At 46.0% G+C, this 23,551-nt stretch overlaps 1 long non-coding RNA gene across 2 annotated transcripts; it reads right to left on the bottom strand.

The window, feature by feature from the left end:
- Positions 1-16,538: 16,538 nt before the first annotated feature.
- On the bottom strand, positions 16,539-18,949 carry LOC132467233 (uncharacterized). 2 transcript variants are annotated; one of them, XR_009527974.1, is made up of 3 exons: positions 18,638-18,949; positions 18,133-18,226; positions 16,539-17,490 (listed from the first exon to the last, which is right to left on the bottom strand). It is a non-coding gene; the product is annotated as an uncharacterized LOC132467233 (long non-coding RNA). The 2 variants fall into 2 exon arrangements; XR_009527973.1 differs by having other exon boundaries at positions 16,539-17,694.
- Between the last annotated feature and the right edge of the window lie 4,602 nt (positions 18,950-23,551).

Raw genomic sequence — 23,551 nt, forward strand, 5'->3', positions numbered from 1 at the left:
TCTCGCTCCCTGTCTCTGCCTGCCTGTCTGTCTGCACCTTTTACAGTCTATGGTCTGCACACTACACGTGCACAGTATTGTTGCGCACGCAGCACGCACAAAAAAGTAAACAAAGCAGATACAATATGAAACGGTCGATAGTTGATTATTTTAAGAAAAAAAATTGCCAGAGGAAACAAATGAGGCTAGTGGTGCAACGGTTCACGGGTTTCCCGTGATCCGTACGGATCAACCCTCACGGTTCGGGACGCAAGTGATCCGCGGATCGGCTGATAAAAAAGAAGAACCGGGTTTTGAACCGGAAACCAGAACCGGAAGCGGTCATATTTATGTTTGGTTGTAGTCTTTTCGCTCGGTTCTCCGTATCAACAGTAGGGCTAAAATCGAGCGAAATGACCCTTGCAATGATCAATGAGTCTTCCAACCGAAATCAATGGATTTACAAAATGCCAAATAAAACACGACAGAAACTGTATTTCGCTACCATACTTGATGAAAAAAAAAAAGAAGATGAGGATGTCTGCATTGTCTTGGGAGAGTGAAGACTCTAAACTCTCCCCAGGCAATGCAGACATCCTGAATTTAAAGATGTAAATCCAGGGTTAGGGATTATTTACTATCCATGATAAAAAGAAGAAGGAATAATGGCTCAGATTGCAATTTTTTTAAATATTGACTATGCTTAAAGGAAGAAGGATTATTACCTATTTTTTCACTTTATTTAGTTTTTACACATTTGAAGATTTATTTAAAGTCACATTAGTCTAGTTATCTTTTTTGCTGTTGTTGATCTGAAAATGATCCGACCCGTGACTCAAAAACCGTGACACGATCCGAACCGTGAGTTTTGTGATCCATTGCACCCCTACTGTTGTTGTTGGTGGTGGAGAAGGGTTAGCAGAGGAAGCGACAAGTTGGCGAAAAAGGCGGGGGGCAGTGGGGAGAAAAGAAAAAAGTACAGTTTTCAACAACAATGGCTGGTGCAGTTCCCGTGGTTACGATATGAGGGACAAGCCATGGTGTGTGTGTACTGCAGGACATGTGGCCCGTCCGTTGCAGGCAGGAGGACACATTTTGTAAATTGATCTACACAATTCAAAGTTCAGTCATTAAAATTACACAACAAAAGCCAAAAGCACAAGACGTGCAGGGACCGCTGCATCACACGAAGCTCCCAGCCCCTCCCCACCTCATTTAATAGGATAGATGAGCGCAGAATGAAGAAATAATCATCAAGTTTAATACCGCCTACAACATCACTAAAGAGGAACTCCCGTTCACAAAAAAAAAAAATATGGTGCTACCTAATTTGTTTTGGTGCTACTAAATGAAAAGCTAGGTGGCACCAGTGATACCTGTGAAAAAGTTAGTCTGGAGCCCAAATGAGCGCAGAATGAAGAAATAATCATCAAGTTTAATACCGCCTACAACATCACTAAAGAGGAACTCCCGTTCACAAAAAAAAAAAATATGGTGCTACCTAATTTGTTTTGGTGCTACTAAATGAAAAGCTAGGTGGCACCAGTGATACCTGTGAAAAAGTTAGTCTGGAGCCCTGCCATCAGGAGATGTCCACGGAAAGCTTGTTGTACTGATATTCCAGACATCATATGTTGGACTGCATTTGAGCCATAGGCAACTTCCATGATGTTTCTGAGTCCTGAGCCTTCCATCAGTGTTCCAATTGCACCAAGTAGGTTCATGAATGTGTGGAAACATCCAAGCATCAACACAATGCTTTTAAGCTGGCTACTCTCTGGTGCATCTATGATGATCTCTGCAGCTTTCCAGTACAGTGGCTGATCGAATATGATAATAGGTGTGACATGGTGTTTGATGGCAAGATCACAAATGAAATTTAGCGTAGATAAAATGCATGTCTTGTCCCCAGAGTACAAGTCAATCATAGGAAAGAACACAACAGATGATTGGCCTGTGTGTTCTTGTCCTTGGTGAATGATATGCATCATTCCCTGCCACCCAGGGGTTTCTTGTTGGAAGTTGAGTGAGAGCTCCCACAGTACATCAACTGTCCTATCACAGTTGACTAATGCCGGGAGTTTTTTGAAGACAATGTTTTTGCGTACATGTTTCGCAAATTGATGTTCGATGATTGGAATTGTATTCTTCTCTAGAAAATCCAGGTTAGTAATTTGTCTCCTTGGAATGACACAATCCTTCTTTCGCCCTGGTGTGAGTGCTGCTACAATACCCATTCCGTGGAAAGTCCCCCTACCATCAATGGTAAGAATATTGTGGTCAACGTTGTCACCGCCAAAAAGAAGTGCTATGTCCGGCAAATCTATGTCATCCGCTAACTTATCAGGTGCAATTGAAGCTGCATTCTTTTCAAAACGCAAGACTTCATTACACAATGTACTAAATCCCATCCCATGAAGGGTGTCCACAAGGAATCATGGCCGATACAAATGGTGTACCTGCACTGCCAGACCAAGTTGTAATGGAGCTACAACGGCATGTGGCCGGACTGCTTGGACAATTGCCCGACCAATTGCTGCAACCTTTCGGTTTGTCTCCTTACCTACAAAAAGACAATTTAACAATGTCCGAAAAAGTTCCAGGAACAAATGAAAGGGCATAATCAAGCTCAAGCGACTTTGCACTTGGATATTCATTGGTAAGAGATGGGACATTGGACTTGATATCACTTTCAATCAATCGTGCTGCTGTTTCAATGATCACTTGTTTCTGTGATTCCTCGTCCTTTGCTGGGGCTTTGAAATAAGATCTCAGTAGCTGTGATGTCTTTTCCTTCATAGTCACTAAGTCTTGGAGGCCTTCCGTTTCAGCAAAATGTACACTCTCCCCATACTTTTCTTTTAGCTTTGACTTGAGGTAGGACTTTCCAAATGGTTCGGAATCAGAATTTGTCAGAAATTCCTTTATTTTATCGTTAAATTAACACTACATATCTGATGGTAAATACTGTCCGCAGCATGTAGATCACAGCCATAAAATTCAATGCTGCCTTTCACAGTGAAGGCCCATTCATCTGAGCGATTGTGCTCTAGTGCTTGCTGCAAGTTCACTTTAGTCTATCAATGAAATCGACAGCCATTGTTTAGACGTGATCTCGCAGGACTCGGGTAGCTTTAGTTCTGCACGAAACTCTGAGGGAAAACTCAGACCCAACAGAGTGTTCAGAGCACTTTCGTCCGAGCTTAAGGTCGGAACCTCAGAATCAACCAAAAGGGGGCGTGCCTCCGTGAAATGTCGCAAGAAAGCTGGGAGATTTCCCCACTTACAACTCGGAAGGCTGGTGTCCGAGGCGTCTGGATCACACCATAAAGCAACAGGGCACCGACAAAGTGTTTTCCGACTCTACGCAAAGACTCATGAGAAACAGACCTTAGTGATTCTCACCATTGGCGACAACCTGATTGAGATCAATACGACAAGAACGCATGGATCGAAATAGCACTTGTTGTAGTCCATCTTCGGAGAATTGTAGTTTCAAGCTAGAGACACCAGAGGTCAGCAATACTCGCCATCGTGCAATGACGTCGGTTAGGAAGAGTGGAGTCTAAATACATTTTAAACAGTGCTGTCTTTTCCTATGTTCGAAAGGAATCACCTTGTCATCTCTCCTTGACCCAATGACGTTTTTCACAAAGGTTAAGGAAAGGAGGCATAAAGGTTAGGAGATTTGACTTTCCGAATTGGACCCAGCACTTTAGTAGGCATACATTGACGGTTGCTATTGACCCGAAGGGTAACATTACAACCGCCAAAAGGCTGCAATGGCTACAGCACTCTCACTCAATAATGTACTACATTCTAAAGTTGTTGTCCTCAGAAGTAACTTAGACCCAAAATTATGATGAAAATTGGGTCCAAGTTGAAAAATAAAGTTATCCTATCCCCAGGAAAGTTTTATCCTCCTTGCTGCCATGGAAACACACCAAAAGGGGTTCTGATAATCTCTCTGGTGATATTATATCATTATTTTTTAAATTGTACAATACTGTCCAATCTAAATGGTCAGTTGTGAACTTGTAACATTTTAACAATTTAAACTCTTCAATTGAATATAAAAGTATTTTATCAAGGAACTTGCAAGTTCAGGTATACATACACATATGTATACAGTATATAATCCTATACAACATATTGAAGAGTCCTTCTTAAACTGGGTGAGCTGGGTCCGGTCACCTTGGTCTTCTGAATCACAATCACATCTCAACACTGTATCGCTCCACTCTGGGTTCAGTCTTCCTCTGCCACACCCACAAACAGCAGTTATCGCGGTTTTGGTCACGTCCACCAACCTCAGATGGACGACCTCAAGCAGGACTGGGGAAATGTGTAGTTCAGGTTAGAACCACAGAGGAAGAACAGAAGGAGATTTAATCTCTGACTGAAACATTGGTTCATCTTAACATCCAACACATTATTTTTGTATAACAGCTGTCATTAAGAAACAACGGTTTTACGGTCTGCCACATTTATTGGAATACATTCTACTTCTTCTACTCAGAACCACATCCCCGATCACCAACACTCGTGCGTGTCATGTTTGTCAATGTCTTTGCACACTAACTGAGTTGTCCGGATCTACACCTTGCAGACCGAGTCTGATGCAAAGTGGACACAGCACATGACAGTTTTCCACTACCATGTCTTAAGTCATGTTAAAGGTCCCATGACATGAAAATCTCACTTTATGAGGTTTTCTAACATAGATATGAGTTCCCCTAGCCTGCCTATGGTCCCCCAGTGGCTAAAACTTGCGTTTGGTGTAAAACAAGCACTAGTTGTTCTGCCCGCCTTTGAAAAAACGGAGGCTCAAGTGCGCTGATTTGGAATGTCTGTGTTTAGGACGTCATCAAGCATGATGACGTCCTAAACGTCATCATGCTCCTCCCCTTACTCTGCCTGGCCCGCCCAGAGACGTTGGCCTGCCAATGAGACTCGACCCTGCGAGCGCCACATGTGTGTGTGTGAATACACACACTGTAACGCAAGTGTTTCTTGTCGGTTCTTTGACGTGTCTTGTATTTCCACAACGAGACTGTTTTGGGGGTTATCTGAGCCATGGTTGAGAAGGAATTGGGGGAAAGGAACTTTGGCTTTGACTCGCTGAAGTACATGAACTGCGACATGCTGCCTGTTGCCGCGAGGCACCATCGCCCGGCAGCGGGCAGCCGGCAGCAGGCAGCGCGCGGTTCAGTCGACTTCAGGTTGATGTGAAAGTGGAAGAACCAGAGACGTCGCAGAACCCGACAAAGTCGTTTGTGATTCATAATATCGTCTGGAGGCGCACACAGCTTTTGGCCATGATAATATGTATTCTATGATATAGATATCTATGTATTATATGATATTATTTAGATATAGAGCTCCAGGACTGTAACGCAAGTGTTGGGAAAAATAACCTGATGAGCACATCACATGGCAGGCACATTAATATATAGTCGACTCTTGCTCTAAACCCAACGAACACACAACACAAACATGATAATATAGTCAGGTCAAGGCCAGAGCCGAAGGCCCCATTTCCCAGGCAAATGGTTGACACTCAGACAATGCACCAGTGATCCTCAAGAACGGGAGAGCCACATTAATTTATCACACAGGAGACACCTCGAAGCTCTCCCCCACTAGAAGGAACACATGCAGATACTAGGGGCCTCAGAGCCACATTCAATTATCACACACGAGACACTTCGGGGGGCACTCCCCCGTTTTAATTTATCACACCGGAGACACGAGGAGCTCTCCCCGTTAGGAGAAGACCCAGGGCCTGGGAGCCAAGGTGCAGCAAAAACACACAGAACCGCACACATCTCAAACGCACACACCTCATCGAGAGGAGGATACAGCATAAGACTGCATCACACAGGGACTCTTCATCTTCTTCTGAAGCAGACCTTCCACGGAGGCGAAGCTCCGGACGAACCATCAGCGCTGATTAGGGACTTAGACATATTCGATTTCTCACGCTTTATGACTCTGTATAACCGTTGCCTTTACTTAATAAATCCAAGGTCCTCGTGCCGACAGACTTTATTACCTCTCCGTCTCATTTTATCTGGTCCAGTAACTAGACAGACCGTTTTTCCCCTCAATTTGGTGACCCACAACGTGATATTTTTTCTGAATTGAACCGCAACTGGGAAACGAGAGACGGAGAGCGGCACGACCTCGGGACCCCGGAGCACCGGACCGGTTCCTGCAGTCTCACCTCGTGCACGCCCAACAAAAGGTAGGCAGAACCTGTTGATAAAATCCAAACTCTGCATAGTTATATAGGAACCACATTAGGAGGTGAGACTGTGAGAGCGGTTCGCTACGGGATATCTCGTGGGGACGAATAGGACTGTATCCCAGCATTTCCCCATAAACCCGATTGACCCTGAACGCGTGACACATCGAATATCGGCTCGTTGCATGGTGAAAGAATACCCTCGAGACCATAGGGCCTATAAGAATCGGGCATAGTGATACAAGACTACCGATGGCCATGTAATGGATGTGTAATAAATGGACCTGTGTCTTAAGGGGGTTAAAGTCCCTCGGCTGGGGTTAAAGTCCCCACCTGTGACTAAAGGGGGTTGGAGTCCCTCGGGGTGGGGTTAGAGTCCCCACCTATGTCTTAAGGGGGTTAAAGTCCCTCGGCTGGGGTTAAAGTCCCCACCTGTGACTAAAGGGGGTTGGAGTCCCTCGGGGTGGGGTTAGAATCCCCACCTATGTCTTAAGGGGGTTAAAGTCCCTCGGCTGGGGTTAAAGTCCCCACCTGTGACTAAAGGGGGGTTAGAGTCCCCTTCTTTGTTTGTGTATCAAATAATTCTATGTGGTAAGAAGGTTAGAGATAAACTAGGCTTGTTGCGTGGTGAAAGAACACCCTCGAGGCCTAAGGCTCGCCGCCCTTGATAAGTGAATCTGAGGTGCCCGAAGAAGCACAACGATTTCTTGGCCATATATTCATTGCATATGCGGGGACTGACGGACAGACACCTGAACTGACGCAGACTAGGGATAGCAGAGACCTCTCACCCCCACCTTCACGACCAGAGAGCAAGTGCGTGTGTATGGAGTCGAGAACGAGAGTCAGCGTGGGTGGAAGAATAGGAGAGCATGGGTGAAAGGGAGACAGAGTGAGAAAGACTGTGTGCGTCTCTGTGCGCGTGTACGCAAGAGGTGATGTTTCTGTGTGTGCGTCTGCGGGAGACAGAATGAGAAGTCTGTTGATATGTTTCTGTGTGCGTCTGCGGGAGACAGAATGAGAGGTCCGTTGATATGTTTCTGTGTGTGCGTCTGCGGGAGACAGAACGAGAGGTCCGTTGATATGTTTCTGTGTGTGCGTCTGCGGGAGACAGAACGAGAAGTCTGTTGATATGTTTCTGTGTGTGCGTCTGCGGGAGACAGAATGAGAAGTCTGTTGATATGTTTCTGTGTGCGTCTGCGGGAGACAGAATGAGAGGTCCGTTGATATGTTTCTGTGTGCGTTTAGAGGAGACAGAGTGAGAAAGGCTGTGTGCGTCTCTGTGCGCGTGTACGCAAGAGGTGATGTTTCTGTGTGTGCGTTTGGAGGAGACAGAATGAGAAAGGTCTGTTTAGGTGTGTGTGTGAGAGGGAGCGAGAGAGATAGCAAGGAGAGATAGCAAGGAGAGCTAAAGTCGAAGGACGATCGAGAGGGACCATTTTCCCTCTAGACAGTTGGAGGTAGCGATAGAGTGCGTTTTTTTCTAACAATGAACGGTTGTTTCAGGACCACGAGAAGGGGCTCTGTATGGTTTTCAGGCCCAGAGTGTAATCCCCTTTCCCATATGTGTAGTCCTCCCATTTGAGGTCCCCGTCCACCATATTTGAAGTCCTCTACTCCACCTCATGTTGTAGTTCCCCTCCCTAGAATTGTATGGAAGTTCGAACCTGTGAGGGTGTTTTGGTTCGGCCTGACGAGGCCTGTACCAATTTCGGTGGTCAGCTTCGTAGTTTTGTGTATATAGAAATTTGGAAAGGGGGAGCAGTATTAAAGTTATTTATAATAAAGTGAAAAGTTATTTGGGAATGGATGCGGCAAGATGGGATTGTGAATGAAGGGACAGAAGGATCTTTTTGTGTGTGAGAAATAGTTATTAGGTCTTGTTCCATGATGGGGAGTTGAGGATGTTGCATTCCAGGCTTATCTGTTAACGGTCCTAGCTGCTGCTTGACCCTAAGGGGAGTGAGGAAGGGTGAGAGAGAGAGAACACATTTCCCCCCCCCATTTGTCGACCTACACCATTCAGGCAGTACAGAGAGACACACTAACACACAGTACAGAGAAAGGAAATAGAGTGCGTTCAACTGAAAGCGTGTGGTGGCCATACGCCATAAAATACCACATATCAAAGGAATGCAGGTAGAGCTCTGTTGAGTTTTCAGGCTTTGATAAATTTGTAGTTCCCTGTCTGCCATGTTTGAAGTTCTTTGTCGTCTCTGTCCATAGGTTTCACCTGAACAACCCCTCTGCTGGCCGAGAAAAGGAACTACCCATGGTTTCTCTCACACCCAGCCCCCAGAGCACGCTCGCTTTCAAGGCGTTATGGCCGCACCCAACGTGGGAGGGAGACACCCTTATCTGTTGTCTTGCACCAAACAGCACCCCATACTGAGGAGGGAGAGAGAGCGTGTTCTCCTGAGGGAGGGAGAGAGTCACAGGGAGACACGCAGTGGATATTCACATTATGGCTAATTTGTTTTTCTTTAAGTTTAGTTTTAGTTTTGTTTTTTATTCAGGATGATGAACATCCTGACACAGTTATCATTCAGGATGATGAACATCAAAGTTCATGAGGAGGTTATAAGGACAATAACGTTGATACTTTAATAGGACAACAGTGATGATAATCTAATGCAATTGGACTAAAGAAGGTGTTGCTATTAACTAAGTGATTCATATTATTTTCACACAGGAACGAATAATTGAATAAATATGGATATGATAAAGATGAGGATAATAATTAAAAAATATACATAAAGTAAATACGTAATCTTGATAAACTGTACAATAGGACTACACCAATTAAAATATAGGGTAAATCTCTTCGGTCAAGGATGACGGGGATTAGCGCTACATCTGCTGGGAAGGGATCCTACATGCTATGTTGTCAATTTGGATTCGGAAGTAGTGGGTTTACCTTTCAAATGCCACTACTGCTGCTGCAACACTTTAATAATTTTAACTCTGATAAATTACCTTTTGTTTTATAGTTTCCCTGATGTGAATCCAATACGCACACACTTGGCTGCATAGGGCAGATGGGGCTGAAGACTCTGTCTCCATCCCTCCACTTTGCGATCTATACCACCATATAGGTGGGGATTGATTGTATCCCAAGTATGGCATCCTGCAGCGAGCCAGTATGGAAGGCTGGTTAGCCAACGACGGGTAAGATCCCACCTTGACACCCGGGACGACCTAAGGCAGGCACAGTCACGATTACTTGGCAGAGTCGCTGTGGGCACTGGCTCACTTGATCATGAAGTCACGAGCTGCAACAATCATAGGAAGTGCCGGGTGGGGTGTGAGGTGGAGGAGGAACAGGAGTCAGACATGTCAGCTCTGGCAGCAGAGGTGGTCTTGGAACGGGGCATGTCGCGTTTTATTTTGTTTTATTTTACCTTTGTGGTATAGAAGCCCACTAACGCATGTACGTTTTTCGGTTTAGTGCATGACTTTGGAACAGCGTGGTCTCAGGCGGCTGATGGTAAACCCACCCATATTGGGCTTTGGTTTTGGACATACTGGTTTCGATTTCCCTTCCCAAAAGATTGGTTTTAGTTGGCTGATGGTTAAGGTTAGACGTTTCGACGTTGGTTGCACCAACGGCGTTCTTAGATTTGCTTATCATTTAATGTGCATGGTTTTGACCATTGCCCAAGGGGGGAGGTATTGAGGAGAATAATAAAAAAAAAAATAATAATAATAATAATAATTAGAAAACATGGTTTTTCTTCACCATACTTGCAAACAATGATTGACATCCAGCTACATGAGTGTGAAATACAGTGTTCAACAGATGGGTAGAAGCAGTCCCATCAAAAGACCAAAGTACGACTACAGTAATCAAGTTTCTGACTGGAGAAGTCAAGGCGAGGTTTGGACTTCCGTCAGAAATAAGCTCAGACAAAACGTTTATTCAGAGAACACTCAAACATGTGATTCAACATTTGCATGTCAAATAAAGACTAGATTACGCCCCAATCCTCAACCACAAGGTATGGTGGAAAGAGTGAATGGGACGCTCAAGACAAAAAATTAACAACATTTGTGCAAGCACTAAATTGAACTAATGCACTACGACTGACACTAATGAGTTATCGCATGAAAACTAACAGAACGACGCATCTAACCCCGCATGAAATGCTTAAGGGTCGACCCATGCATTCACCTAACATTCAAGGGTCCCAAAAGGGACTTCCATTAGAGTAATTAGAAATAGAATTAAGGAAAATATGTTTAAACATCTAACTGTTGTACATAAGTTCGTAATTCCAGCAAGAGAAACACAAAGTTCCAGGGCCGGAGGAGGAGCCAGATGCAGACACGCCCGGAGCCGACGAACTACCCAAGGATGATGCAATCAGATTTCGCACCGGATGGGTCGGTGGCCAGGGTGCTGGCAGGGTTACAGTCCCTCAGATTAGAGTTGGCAGAGAGCTCCGGCATTAATGACCCCTTCACAGGATGGATGGAGAGCCCAATGAGCGATGGGCGCTACAGGTGCAGCAGGTGCCATCCAAGCTTACCTGGGGATCGAGTATACACCGGAGAGTTTGGACGAGGGACCACCAGAGGGGCCCGACCTGATCCGGCTGGAGAACATGATGGAGCTCGGGGATACACACGGGCGAGATTCCAGGGGCCTTGATTGCCCGTTTATCAGGTGAGGTCCTGAGCGCAGTTGAATAAAAGGGTCTAATGCTCAGGTGGCGCCTTGCGACCACCTGCCCGTGATGACGCTCAGGACTATTCCGTGGTTTCAGTTGTTCCCGTGCCCCGGGCCTACCCTGAATACCCCATGCGTGTGATTGCTTATTGTTACACGACCAGTTAACTCCTCCTCACATCCTTAGTGTGTGGTCAACTAGGGATGGGTTGAGGGGGATTGCCATTCGTTGTGTACCTCATATCTTTCTGATATTATTATTATTATTATTTAGGGACACGTTTCATGGTTACATTTCTTTCCTGTGATTGTTATTGTGTAGTGTTTGTGTGATTGTTGCATTTTGTTTAGATCATTATTGTTTACTGTTAGTTTTGTTGTTGCATTTTGTTGTTGTTGTTATGGTTTGGTGTTGGTTTTGTTGTGTATCATCTGCTGCCAGTATTGTTGGTATTGTCTGCTCGCGATGTAAGGCCGGGGTGGATGCCACCCCTAGGTGGGGTGTGTATGGCATACCCATGTCTGAAGCATGGGTAGCGTTTCTCCCACGTGGTTTCCCCATACACCAGGTCCAGCGAGTTGTTTTAGTCCCATGCTCATGGTTGTTTGTTTTTATGATCATTTTGCCTTCTTTCTGTTATTTCTAATGGTGTTATAATGGTAGTCCCGCGCTGGAGTCCTATCCCTCGTACCCCTAATGAGTAAAAGTCGTCTTGCGACGACTTGAGGGGGATATGTTGGGAAAAATAACCTGATGAGCACATCACATGGCAGGCACATTAATATATAGTCGACTCTTGCTCTAAACCCAACGAACACATAACACAAACATGATAATATAGTCAGGTCAAGGCCAGAGCCGAAGGCCCCATTTCCCAGGCAAATGGTTGACACTCAGACAATGCACCAGTCATCCTCAAGAACGGGAGAGCCACATTAATTTATCACACGGGAGACACCTCGAAGCTCTCCCCCACTAGAAGGAACACATGCAGATACTAGGGGCCTCAGAGCCACATTAAATTATCACACACGAGACACTTCGGGGGGCACTCCCCCGTTTTAATTTATCACACCAGAGACACGAGGAGCTCTCCCCGTTAGGAGAAGACCCAGGGCCTGGGAGCCAAGGTGCAGCAAAAACACACAGAACCGCACACATCTCAAACGCACACACCTCATCGAGAGGAGGATACAGCATAAGACTGCATCACACAGGGACTCTTCATCTTCTTCTGAAGCAGACCTTCCACGGAGGCGAAGCTCCGGACGAACCATCAGCGCTGATTAGGGACTTAGACATATTCGATTTCTCACGCTCTATGACTCTGTATAACCGTTGCCACTTTACTTAATAAATCCAAGGTCCTCGTGCCGACAGACTTTATTACCTCTCCGTCTCATTTTATCTGGTCCAGTAACTAGACAGACCGTTTTTCCCCTCACAAGTGTTGTACACTTCCTTGTTATTTGGATAAGCGTTCTGCTTTTGGTGTTATGGCGCATAACACGTCGGACTCTCGTCTCTGGTATTTCTACAACGAGACTCGTATTGGGGGTTATCTCAGCCAAGGTTGAGAATGAATTGGGGGGAAGGAACTTTGGCTTTGACTCCCTCAAGAACATGAACCACGACATGGAGGAGAAAGGGATTGTTGGCGGCGAATGTCTCCCGCTTGAGCCCCGCTGAGGGACCACCGCCGGAGGCGGAGGTGCCTAAAGGTACGGCCACACCAACCGCGTTACTCGCGTTAGGGGCGTTGAAAATCGGCATCTTTGCATAGGGAACCATTGGTCTAGGCGCGTTACACGCGTTGAAGCGTTGCGTTGGGGGCGTTAGACGCGGCAGTTGCGCGTAATTACGCACGTAAACGCAGTAACGCGTCCAACGCACCAACGCCCGGAGTTCAGAAAATTGAACTTTCAACGCTCCAATGCGTGACGCTTAGCCGCGATAGCCAATCAGCGTGGAGCTTGACCCGACGTCACTGGCAGAGAGTAGTGAGCTTGCACAGAAGCATACGGCCGACATCTTTCTTTATTCTGGGTGGAAATAGTAACATAGTTACGCCATTAAATGCGTTTATGGAAACATTTCTAGCGAGAAATGTGCATTTTACTTTCATAATGTTCGCTCTGTGAATGTGAAGGATGTTTGGTTTGATAGTTATGACGAAGAGGGAACGCTCCGTTCACTTGCATGGACAGAGTCTATGGTTGCTAAGCAACCTCAACGTCTTGGCGGACTATATCTCTGCTGATCAACACTGCGAATGCTGGAAACACACCAGACACACCATGTGAAGTTATTTAACCCGATTATTGTTATTTATATCCGAGATTATTTAATCTAACCCGATCTAAACTCTATCATGCACCCAAACACGGCGGCGTTTGGGTTTCCTACCTCGGACTCCAGCGCAGCCACGGCCGACATCTTTCTTTATTCTGGGTGGAAATAGTTACATAGTTACGCCATTAAATGCGTTTCTGGAAAAAAATTTAGCGAGAAATCTGCATTTTACTTTCATAATGTCCGCTCGGTGAATGTGAATGATGTTTGGTTTGATAGTTATGACGAAGAGGGAACGCTCCGTTCACTTGCATGGACATGGACTCATCTAGCTGCGTTGACGCGTTGGAAGCGTTGAACCACCACACACTGATCAAGCGTCAGGTTAGGCGCGTTAGGGCCGTTACATAGTCGACGCGGGCAACGCATACGCGTCCAAAAGGCTACGCGACGCGACGCTTCGGCCGCCATTATGCGTCGACGCATAGCAAAACGCGTCCTCCAAATTTTTGATACGCGACGCGCCGATCCATGCAATACCATGCGTTGTCGGTGGGGGCGATACTGCAAATATTGTACATTATTGCCACTATAGGTTATATTTACAGAAGAACATATGAGAGGATGCGGGAACGTGATAAGAATGACTTGACGTCTCTTTTACTAATTATCTGTGCCAATTCATGCGAACCCTTCCACAGGGGCAAAGTGCTATTTTGATGCGCGACATCAAACAGCTGATGCGGGATTTTGAGCCATTTTAATGATCTTGTCACCCGATATTCGTTCTATTACTGGCCTTATTTGTTTTAGTGTTAGCCTATTTGAATTAATTACGTAATGTTTTGTGTTCACGTTCTATGTGAAACATAAGTGTTCATGTTCTGTGTGAAACATAAGTTCAGTAGCCTCTTTGAGTGAATGAAATTTGAAAGCGTGAGTGTGTAGTGAATGAAAAATGTGTGCGTGTATGGTGGGACTATTTTCTGTATTTTATAAATAAACCCCTTTTCTCTAATAATGTTGCCTACCATATAATTTCTGTGGACATTATGCGCTATAGCTTAAAGCCTTTGGCTATAGGCCTACACTTAAATAATTCATTCATCTGTCAAGGCAATAGCTCGTTGTATAAACATTTTATATGGATATGAATTAATGAGTTTGACGTAAACCAAATTAGGTAACTTGTGTAACATGATAACTAATGAATCAAAAGTCATGCTTCCATGTGACCAATGTATAAATTTATTGGTCAGTGCGCATACCCAATCGTAGCACATTGTACTGGTGGGGAAACACGCCAGCATCTGACAAAAAGTAATCTGCCAGCTGCTCCCTGACAAGGGCCGGTTTTGGTGAGAGTCGGGAAGATATCGGATGACTCGCGAAAGGAGATCATCAAACTTTGGCGCCGACTTCCGAAAATACTGGAAATGCCTCTCCTCGTCCATGCTTCGCATTGGAAGCACCAGAGAAACAAATTCCCCATCCTGATCTCGTGTGGTATTTAAAGGGCGCACATACCACCGCCTATCTCTGCGCTTCATCACTCTTCTTCCGTAGCCACTTTGATCGGAACGTCACCTGGAACGTCCCCCCGCAAAAACACCGGTGACTCTGCTGCCACCCATGGCGTGAGTGGTGTATTGCATGTCATGCATTGCCCGCGACGTTCGCGTATGCTGTGTAGACTATGAAAGGAAGCGCGTCGCTCGCGTCGTTTACGCGCGTTGCCCGCGTCGACTATGTAACGGCCCTTACTCGTGTTATCCAACGTGAGTAACGCGGTTGGTGTGGCCGCACCATAAGCGCTGCCCGGCAACGATCCCTTTCTCCTCCTTGTCGCGGTTCAGTCTACTTCACATTGATGTGGACGTTGAAGAACCAGGAACGTCGGAGAACCCAACGTGGTCGTTTGAGATTCATAATATCGGCTCACACAGCTTTTGGCCATGATAATATATATTATATGATATAGATATCTATGTAGGCTATATGATAATATTTAGATATAGAGCTCCAGGACTCCCGTGTGTTCTAGAATATTTACAGAACATGGCTAAAGGCTGTGTGCGCCTCGCCATTGCATACATCCACTGTAAACAGAACGCATGGTACCGTGGCTGCAAGCTGCTCAGGGCCACACCCCCACCCTCCTCCTTGACCCGCCTCGCTCCTCCTCATTTGCATTATAGCTACAGACACAAAAACAGTGCATTTGGGGGAAGCTCAATGTGCGACTGGCTCGGAGTGGCTGTAACTCTGCACCACGGCTGAATTTCGGGAACGTCTTTGAACACTGTGTTAGTTGCCCACTAATACCTATATTAAAGAATACATAAAATAGCATGTCATGGGACCTTCATGTTAACAGCAAGGAGGCTTGATTGGTAATCTACCCTGCGCATTCATTTCCTATTGGTCCCCTGTTTAACTGAAGAATTAAAAAATGCGATCATCGCAGTACAACAGTATAGGGTTAAATTGATTGTAAAAAGATTATATTACGTTTTTTATGGCCGTAAAATACTGATTTTGGGTGCAAAGCTGTTTACAGTGTGTTTATTGACCTCCATGCTGCAGGCATGGAGGTCTGCAGCATGTGTTTATTGACCTCCATGCTGCAGGCTAGCAGTAAGGGAGCGCGGTGGGCCACAGAGGTGACCGTGCACAGGGTGGACCTTGATGGTGTAGATCTGCTCAAGGTCCAGGTCACCTGAAGAGGGTACAAGAGTAATTATCTTCCTCATTGTAATATCCTCATCATCATACTGTGGCTGTGTCTCAATTCATAGGACGCATCCTTCGTAGACCGCGTCCTTCGAAGGATGCGGCCTTCGTAGACCGCAAAGGACACTCCGAAGGCCGAAGAAATGGGACGGTCTAGCCTACGGAGCATTTCCGGTTTACGTAACAAACCGTTACCGCCCTTTATTTTGCGTGACCACGGGCTGCTCCTGTCACCTAGCAACCCTGACAGCTGACCTGACCTGTTAGTAAACAGAAGTTAAACCGGACAGCGCGAAAAAAATAACTAAGAAACCAACAACAATTAATATTGATCGTTATGTTTTTGTATATACTAGTTTTATAATAATTGTTGTAAATAGTCACATGAATGTTTTTTGTTGTAAATAGTATTATTGTTGTATATATGTTTTATAAGTTATATACGAATACATTAGTCAATACAAAAAAGTTAGTTAGGGTTATAATAAATAGTTAATCAAAAAAGTTAGTTAAATAGTTAGTTAAATAAGTTAGTTTCAATAAATATGTAAATAATAATAAACAATGTGTTAAATATATGTTTTTGTATATACTAGTTTTATAATAATTGTTGTAAATAGTCACATGAATGTTTTTTGTTGTAAATAGTTTTATTGTTGTATATATGTTTTATAAGTTATATACGAATACATTAGTCAATACAAAAAAGTTAGTTAGGGTTTTAATAAATAGTTAATCAAAAAAGTTAGTTAAATAGTTAGTTAAATAAGTTAGTTTCAATAAATATGTAAATAATAAACAATGTGTTAAATATAACAGAACATAAGTTATTTGTCCACCAAACGCTCAAATTGAGAAAAACCTATCCATTCTTTCCCTTCTCTCCTGGGCTCTTCTCTCCTCTGCCTCCCTTTGTAGCCTCATGTCCTCTTTTATTAACTGGAACATTTACATTTTACATTTAAATTTAGGGCATTTAGCAGACGCTTTTATCCAAAGCGACTTACAATAAGTACATTTGTCATAAGAAGTGCATCAATATATCGCTGTCGGTACAGAAAGGATGTTCATAGAACCAAGTGCAAGTACCACAATCGGCTAATCAATTCCCTGTGTTACAGCCATGATAGCAGCTACTGCAGTTGTTACACAGTTAAGTACTGTCTATAATACAATACAATACAATACAATCCAACACAGTGTACATTGGTGGCCAGAAGGGGGAGGGTGGCTATGCAGAGTCGAGGTGGACTCTGAACAGGTGAGTCTTGAGTCCTTTTCGGAAGATAGTGAGCGACTCTGGAACATGTCTTCCTCTCTGTCCCTCTTTCTGGACCTCTGCCCTCGCTGTCTTTCCTCCTCCTGATCCTTGTCCTCCACCTCCTGATCCACCACTGCTGTACTTGCTGTACTTGGCCCTGGTGTGTTCTCAGGGATGGAGGCAATTAGGACAGGGGGGTTGGTGGAATGCCTCTGTCCCAATACCTCATCCATGAGGACCAACCAGGGCCAAGTTGCAGCAGTGGGTTTCCCACCTACCCCCTCTCCTGACCCTGGATACTTGCAATCCTAAGGCAGAGGAAATCAATCATGGCTGTTAACAACAGCAGTATTAAAACAAATTTCAGCATGGTTAACTTGCATGGTTAAAACAAATAATGTATATTTAAAATGACATGTACAAACTTTATATATTTTTTTAAATTGTCCCATTTTTTCTTTGCCTGCAGGGGAGTCACCTTCCCCTGCAGGCCTATTTTCTCCAGAATTGTCCTAAACACAGACATTATTAATCAGAGAAAACAAGAGACACATTTACCAATCATGTTAATAGCCCATGTTAACAATAGGCCATTTATAATATATATATTTGAAACATCTTGTAAAGGTTACATTTAAATTAGCCCTCATCCTATATGAAGCCCATAATAATAAGACAACCAGTAGAAGTCAAAACACCCTTTTTCTTTGTGTGTTTTTCTAGTGCTGTCTAGTACTGATGCGAGCTGTGACTTTTTTTGTCTTTCTTTCTTTAATAACCCAAAATAGGACATCGTAGTAAACGATTTCTGGGGATGTTGTATCTTTCCTGCTGTTTAATGAGGGCTAATTTAACTAACCTTTACAAGATGGTCAAATGTAGATATATAAATGGCCTAATATAATTTTTATAAACTAACTTACGATATAAATAAACGATTGTTTCCTTACCCCCAAGCCACACTTGCTGAGTATTTCACCCCGGTGAACAGCTCATCGTTCTCCCCCCTCTATAGAATAAATCGAGCAGTATGCTGCTGGCTCCCTAAACCAAAACCAAATGTTAGAATTAGTTTTGCTTTACACTACCAAACAAAAGCAGCTTAAATAGCAAAATAACCAAGTTAACCGTGTATTCAATCCCAACGTCTGTAACGTTACGGTCTGAAAACCAGGGTCCACAACCTGTGTTCGCGTTGGTCCATTTATCTAACGTTTCAGAATAGCAAATTATCTATATAATCGCCACAATTTCGGTAAATATAACCATTTTGACCTCTTACATTTGAAACTATAGGGCTTAACGGGTGTTCTTAGTTAACGTTACAGCGTCACTAACTGTAACGTTACCTTACTTATATTGCCTATTACTTTAATGAAAAAAGTTTTAAGGGCCCTTGTTTTTTTTAACATTTGTATTGTTAAATACTCCAGTGACTAGAAACCAAATACTTACATTTAAATGCAAAACTTAAATCGCCATTCTCCGCCAACTCCATTGATTGAGTGCGCAATGAATCTTGGGAGGGATACGTTGGGCCGTGAAGGATCTTGGGATACGTTGGGCCGTGAAGGATACAGCCGATGCATCCTTCAAATCCGGGAAAAGAAGGCTGCATTCGTAGGCCGCATTTGAAGGACCCTTGGAATTGGGACAGCACTTGGCGCGTCGCTGTGACGCAATCGGCGTCGACGCATCCTTCGAATGCAGCCTTCGAAGGATGCGTCCTAGGAATTGGGACACAGCCTGTAATTGTCAGACAGATAACTAGCATTGTAGGAGCGGTCAGTAAATCAACGCGCATTCATTCTTTCGTAGTGTCACGATGTGATCTTTATTGCGTAACCGTAACAGCAAAATAAATTAAACTCATCTGAAACAGAAAACTCGATTCATCTCGTCATGCGGTTGAAAATCGTTTGCCCCTCCGCTCTGTAGCCAAAAACACCTGTGCCCAGGTGACGTCTACATATAGAGTTACCACCCCCTGACATCATCATTGCATCATCATCATCATCATCATCATCGTAATCATTGCGCGTCAACATGATCAATAGTATTTCATCATAAGTTACTCACATGAATATGATAAATCGGACATAGGTAAAACACAAATCAGTGTAATGGCTTCAACACTCCGGCCCCTAATTGACCGGTATAGGACAAATCATACATTTATATCGGAAGCATACACATTTTTTTTTACCACAGAATTTCAAAAATAAGACAAAAAATAATCCAAGGTAGTTCCAATAGTCCATTTCCGAAGTTCATAAAAAAAAAGATTCAACGCAGGTCCTTGTTTGAGAAAAAGAGAAAAAAGAGAGAAAAAAGGTTCAACTAAGGTTTCAGGGGTCAAATAAGAAAAAAGGGCATAGGTCCGACCTGTCCGTCATGTCTTGTAGAAGGCACAGCTTTGTGATGGACCTTTCCAGGGTGCCATTTTGTGTTTTGAACGTATATGTCCCTTTTTGTCGGGGATGGTTTCTGTGATTCTGCCCATGGGCCAGGAGTTGCGTGGTGAGCTTTCATCAATGATCAGCACTGTGTCTCCATTCTTTAGATTATTTTTAACCTTATTCAATTTCTGTCTCTCCTGTAGCAATGGGAGGCACTCTCGTGTCCAGCGTTTCCAGAAGAGATCAGCTATGTATTGGGTTTGTTTCCATCTTCTTCTGGAATAGGTATAACTTTTGTTGAAGAGTCCAGGTGGAAGAGTAGGCAGTCGCTTCATTTGAAGCAGGTGGTTGGGTGTCAGAGGTTCTGGATCCTTCACCTCCTGAGATAAGAATGTGATGGGCCGGTCATTCATGATCGCCTCTACTTCACATAAAGCTGTTTGAAGACTCTCGTCATCCAGGGTCTGTTCCTTTGTGATGGAGTAGAGGATCTTTTTGATTATCTGGATGAGCCGCTCCCATTCGCCTCCATGATGAGGACCATAGGGTGGATTGAAAAGGAGAACATTCGAGTGCGGCAACTAACGTTCAAACTTTTTTTTTTTTTCAAGTCAAGTCAAGAATTACATTTAACTTTTGCCTAGCAACGACACAAATTATGCTGTAAGTCGTTAAAGTACCACTCGACTACGAGCAACATGAGCGCACACCTCCATTCTGTCACGGTCTCTCCCACCGGATCCTAGCTGCCGCTAGTTTTCTCTGTTTGTCTTGTCTGTCTGTCCATGTTCTGTTTCATGTACGGGGGCGTGGCCTGCTGAACTCCCCAACCCAGCCATGGTGATCACCCGCACCTGACCATCATCACCAATCACGCCCACCTGTATATCTTCCCCAGTCATTCAACCTTTCGTCGCCAGATCGTCAACTACACTTACCTAGTTAAGTTATCCTCCGACCTCTCTAGCCTTTTCCTAGTATTCTCGTTGTTCTCGTTCACCACTCGACTCTCCTCTCCTGCAGGAATACTAGTTCCTCCGAACCGTCGAGGGTGACTACCTGTCCGGCAATCCACCCGACCAACCATCTCCGGATCGCCACAGACATTCTCCTCTGCTCTGTGTAGCAATAAACTAGCAATTGGTTAATTGCTACCAACCTCTTCCTGTCGTCATTTGTGCCGTGCGTTTGGGTTCACCCCGTCTTGCCCCGTAACAGTACGATCTGGCCAAAAGATGGACCCAGCCGACACAAATGACGCAGCCGATTCCTTGGCCGCTCGCTTAGCGAATTTAACCCAGGAGGTACGCCGCCAAGGCGGCCTCGGGGTAGAACATTCCCGGAACCTGAGGGAGGCTTCCGCAAGCCTAGCCCGATTTGCTACGGCATTGTCGTCCCTCGAGTCCCGGCTGACACTCTCGACCCCTCCCTCTGGTTCGTCCGCGGATCCCCCCGCTACGGTCCCTATCGTTCGTCGGGAGCCCTACGTCCCAACCCTGGCACCATATGGGGGTGATCCTGGAGCCTGTCATGGGTTCCTTCTCCAGGCGGGAGGAGTTTTCCAGCAGCAGCCACTCACCTACGCCACCGAGACCTCCCGCATCGCCTACCTCGTCGCCTGCCTTCGAGGGGTGGCGCTTACCTGGGCTTCGGCTGAGATGGACCGCGGGGGTCCCGAGGCCTCGAACTATTTAGCCTTTACTACGGCGCTGCGACGGACGTTCGATCATCCAGTTCGGGGCCGAGAGGCTGCCCAGAGACTTTTGGATTTACGCCAGGGCAGTCGCAGCGTGGCGGAGCTGGTGATTGACTTCCGTATCTACGCAGCAGAGAGCGGCTGGCGTGACGACGCTCTGAGAGACGTTTTTCAGCGCTCCCTGGCTGATCATCTACGGGATGAGATCGCGTTGCGGGACGAGCCGTCCGACTTGGAGGCACTCATTACTCTCGCCATGCAGTTGGACAACCGCATTCGGGAGCGAAGGAGGGAGAGTGTCGTCCGGACCCCGTCATCGTTTCCTTCCCAGCACACGACAGTGAGACCTCCGCCGCGGATTACCGAGGCCTTTCGTGAGCCTCCGAGCCTTCCCGAGCCAGAGCCCATGCAGCTGGGGCGCGTCCACCTAACCATGGAGGAACGCGACCAGCGCCGACGGACGGGCGCTTGCATGTATTGTGGGAGGACGGGCCATATCCTCCTTCACTGTCCCCGGCGCCCGGGAAACGGTCCGGCTCGGTCATAATGGGAGTTTATCGATCGAGTTGTGTCCCTAACTATTCTAACTCCCGTACTCTGCTGAAGGCCACTCTGTCTTGGCAGAACCACTCCTTGCCCCTCTCCGCCCTCGTCGATTCCGGAGCAGACGAGAGTTTTTTGGACCGAAGGGTGGCTCGACAGCTGGGAGTAGACCTCATCCCACTCGACGTGCCTATGGAGGTGAGTGCGCTCAACGGATTGCACCTGGACAGAATTGAGCACAAGACCGCTCCCATGTCCTTGCTGCTCTCCGGTAACCATCAGGAAAAGATTTCCTTTCACCTCATTGACTCACCCCAGACTCCTGTGGTCCTGGGCCATCCCTGGCTTCGTCTCCATAACCCCAGTTTGGAGTGGGTTTCTGGTAGGATCACTGCTTGGAGTACCCATTGCCTATTGAACTGTTTACGCTCCGCCTCAGCACCTACGGCAGTCTCCCCACCGACGGTTCCGGAGTCCCCGGACCTTACGTTGGTGCCCCTGGACTATCATGATTTAGGACCTGTATTCAGTAAACAACATGCACTATCTCTGCCACCACATCGCCCTTATGATTGTGCCATTGATTTACTTCCTGGTTCCCCTCTCCCTAGCAGCCGCCTGTTTAACCTCTCACTTCCAGAACGAGAGGCCATGGAGGGGTATATCCAGGACTCTCTTGCCGCAGGGATTATTCGGCCCTCATCTTCACCGGTAGGAGCAGGTTTTTTAGGTAGGAGCAGGGATAAGTCCCTTCGCCCCTGCATTGATTATAGGGGACTCAACGACATTACGATTAAGAACAAGTACTCGTTGCCCCTCATAGACTCTGCCTTTGTTCCCCTGCGGGGTGCTACAGTTTTTACCAAGCTGGACCTCCGTAACGCCTACCACTTGGTCCGCATCCGAGAAGGGGACGAGTGGAAGACAGGCTTCACTACCCCATTAGGTCATTTCGAGTACCTGGTGATGCCTTTTGGTCTTACAAATGCCCCTGCAGTATTTCAGGCCCTGGTCAATGACGTATTGAGAGACATGCTCCATCAGTTTGTGTTCGTGTACATTGATGATATCCTGATTTTCTCCCGGTCCCTCGCAGAACACAAGCTGCATGTCCGTCAAGTGCTGCAGCGCCTCTTGGAGAATCGTCTATTTGTCAAGGCGGAGAAATGCGAATTCCATGCGCCATTCCATGTGACCTTCCTGGGATTCGTTATCGGCCAGGGGAGGCTGGAGATGGATCCAGGGAAGGTAGCTGCTGTAGCTGATTGGCCTACTCCCACCAATCGCAAGCAGCTCCAACGCTTTCTGGGGTTTGCAAACTTCTACAGAAGGTTCATTAGGAACTTCAGCCGCATCGTCGCGCCCCTCACAGCACTGACCTCCGTCAAGGTGACCTTCAGATGGACCTCGGAGGCCGCGGCGGCCTTCGAGGTGTTGAAGCGACGCTTCGTCTCCGCTCCGGTTCTCACGCAGCCCGATGGCAAGCTGCAGTTCGTGGTGGAGGTCGACGCATCGGACACTGGGGTTGGAGCTGTACTGTCCCAACGCTCAGCTTCGGACGGTAAGCTTCACCCTTGTGCTTTCCTCTCTCGAGGGCTATCTCCCCCAGAGCGGAACTACGACGTGGGAAATCGGGAGCTCCTCGCCGTCAAGCTCGCGCTCGAGGAGTGGCGTCACTGGCTGGAGGGGGCGGAACTGCCGTTCGTCGTGTGGACGGACCACAAGAATCTG

This window comes from Gadus macrocephalus, chromosome 11, assembly GCF_031168955.1.
Source record: "Gadus macrocephalus chromosome 11, ASM3116895v1".
NCBI classification, from domain to species: Eukaryota; Metazoa; Chordata; class Actinopteri; order Gadiformes; family Gadidae; genus Gadus; species Gadus macrocephalus.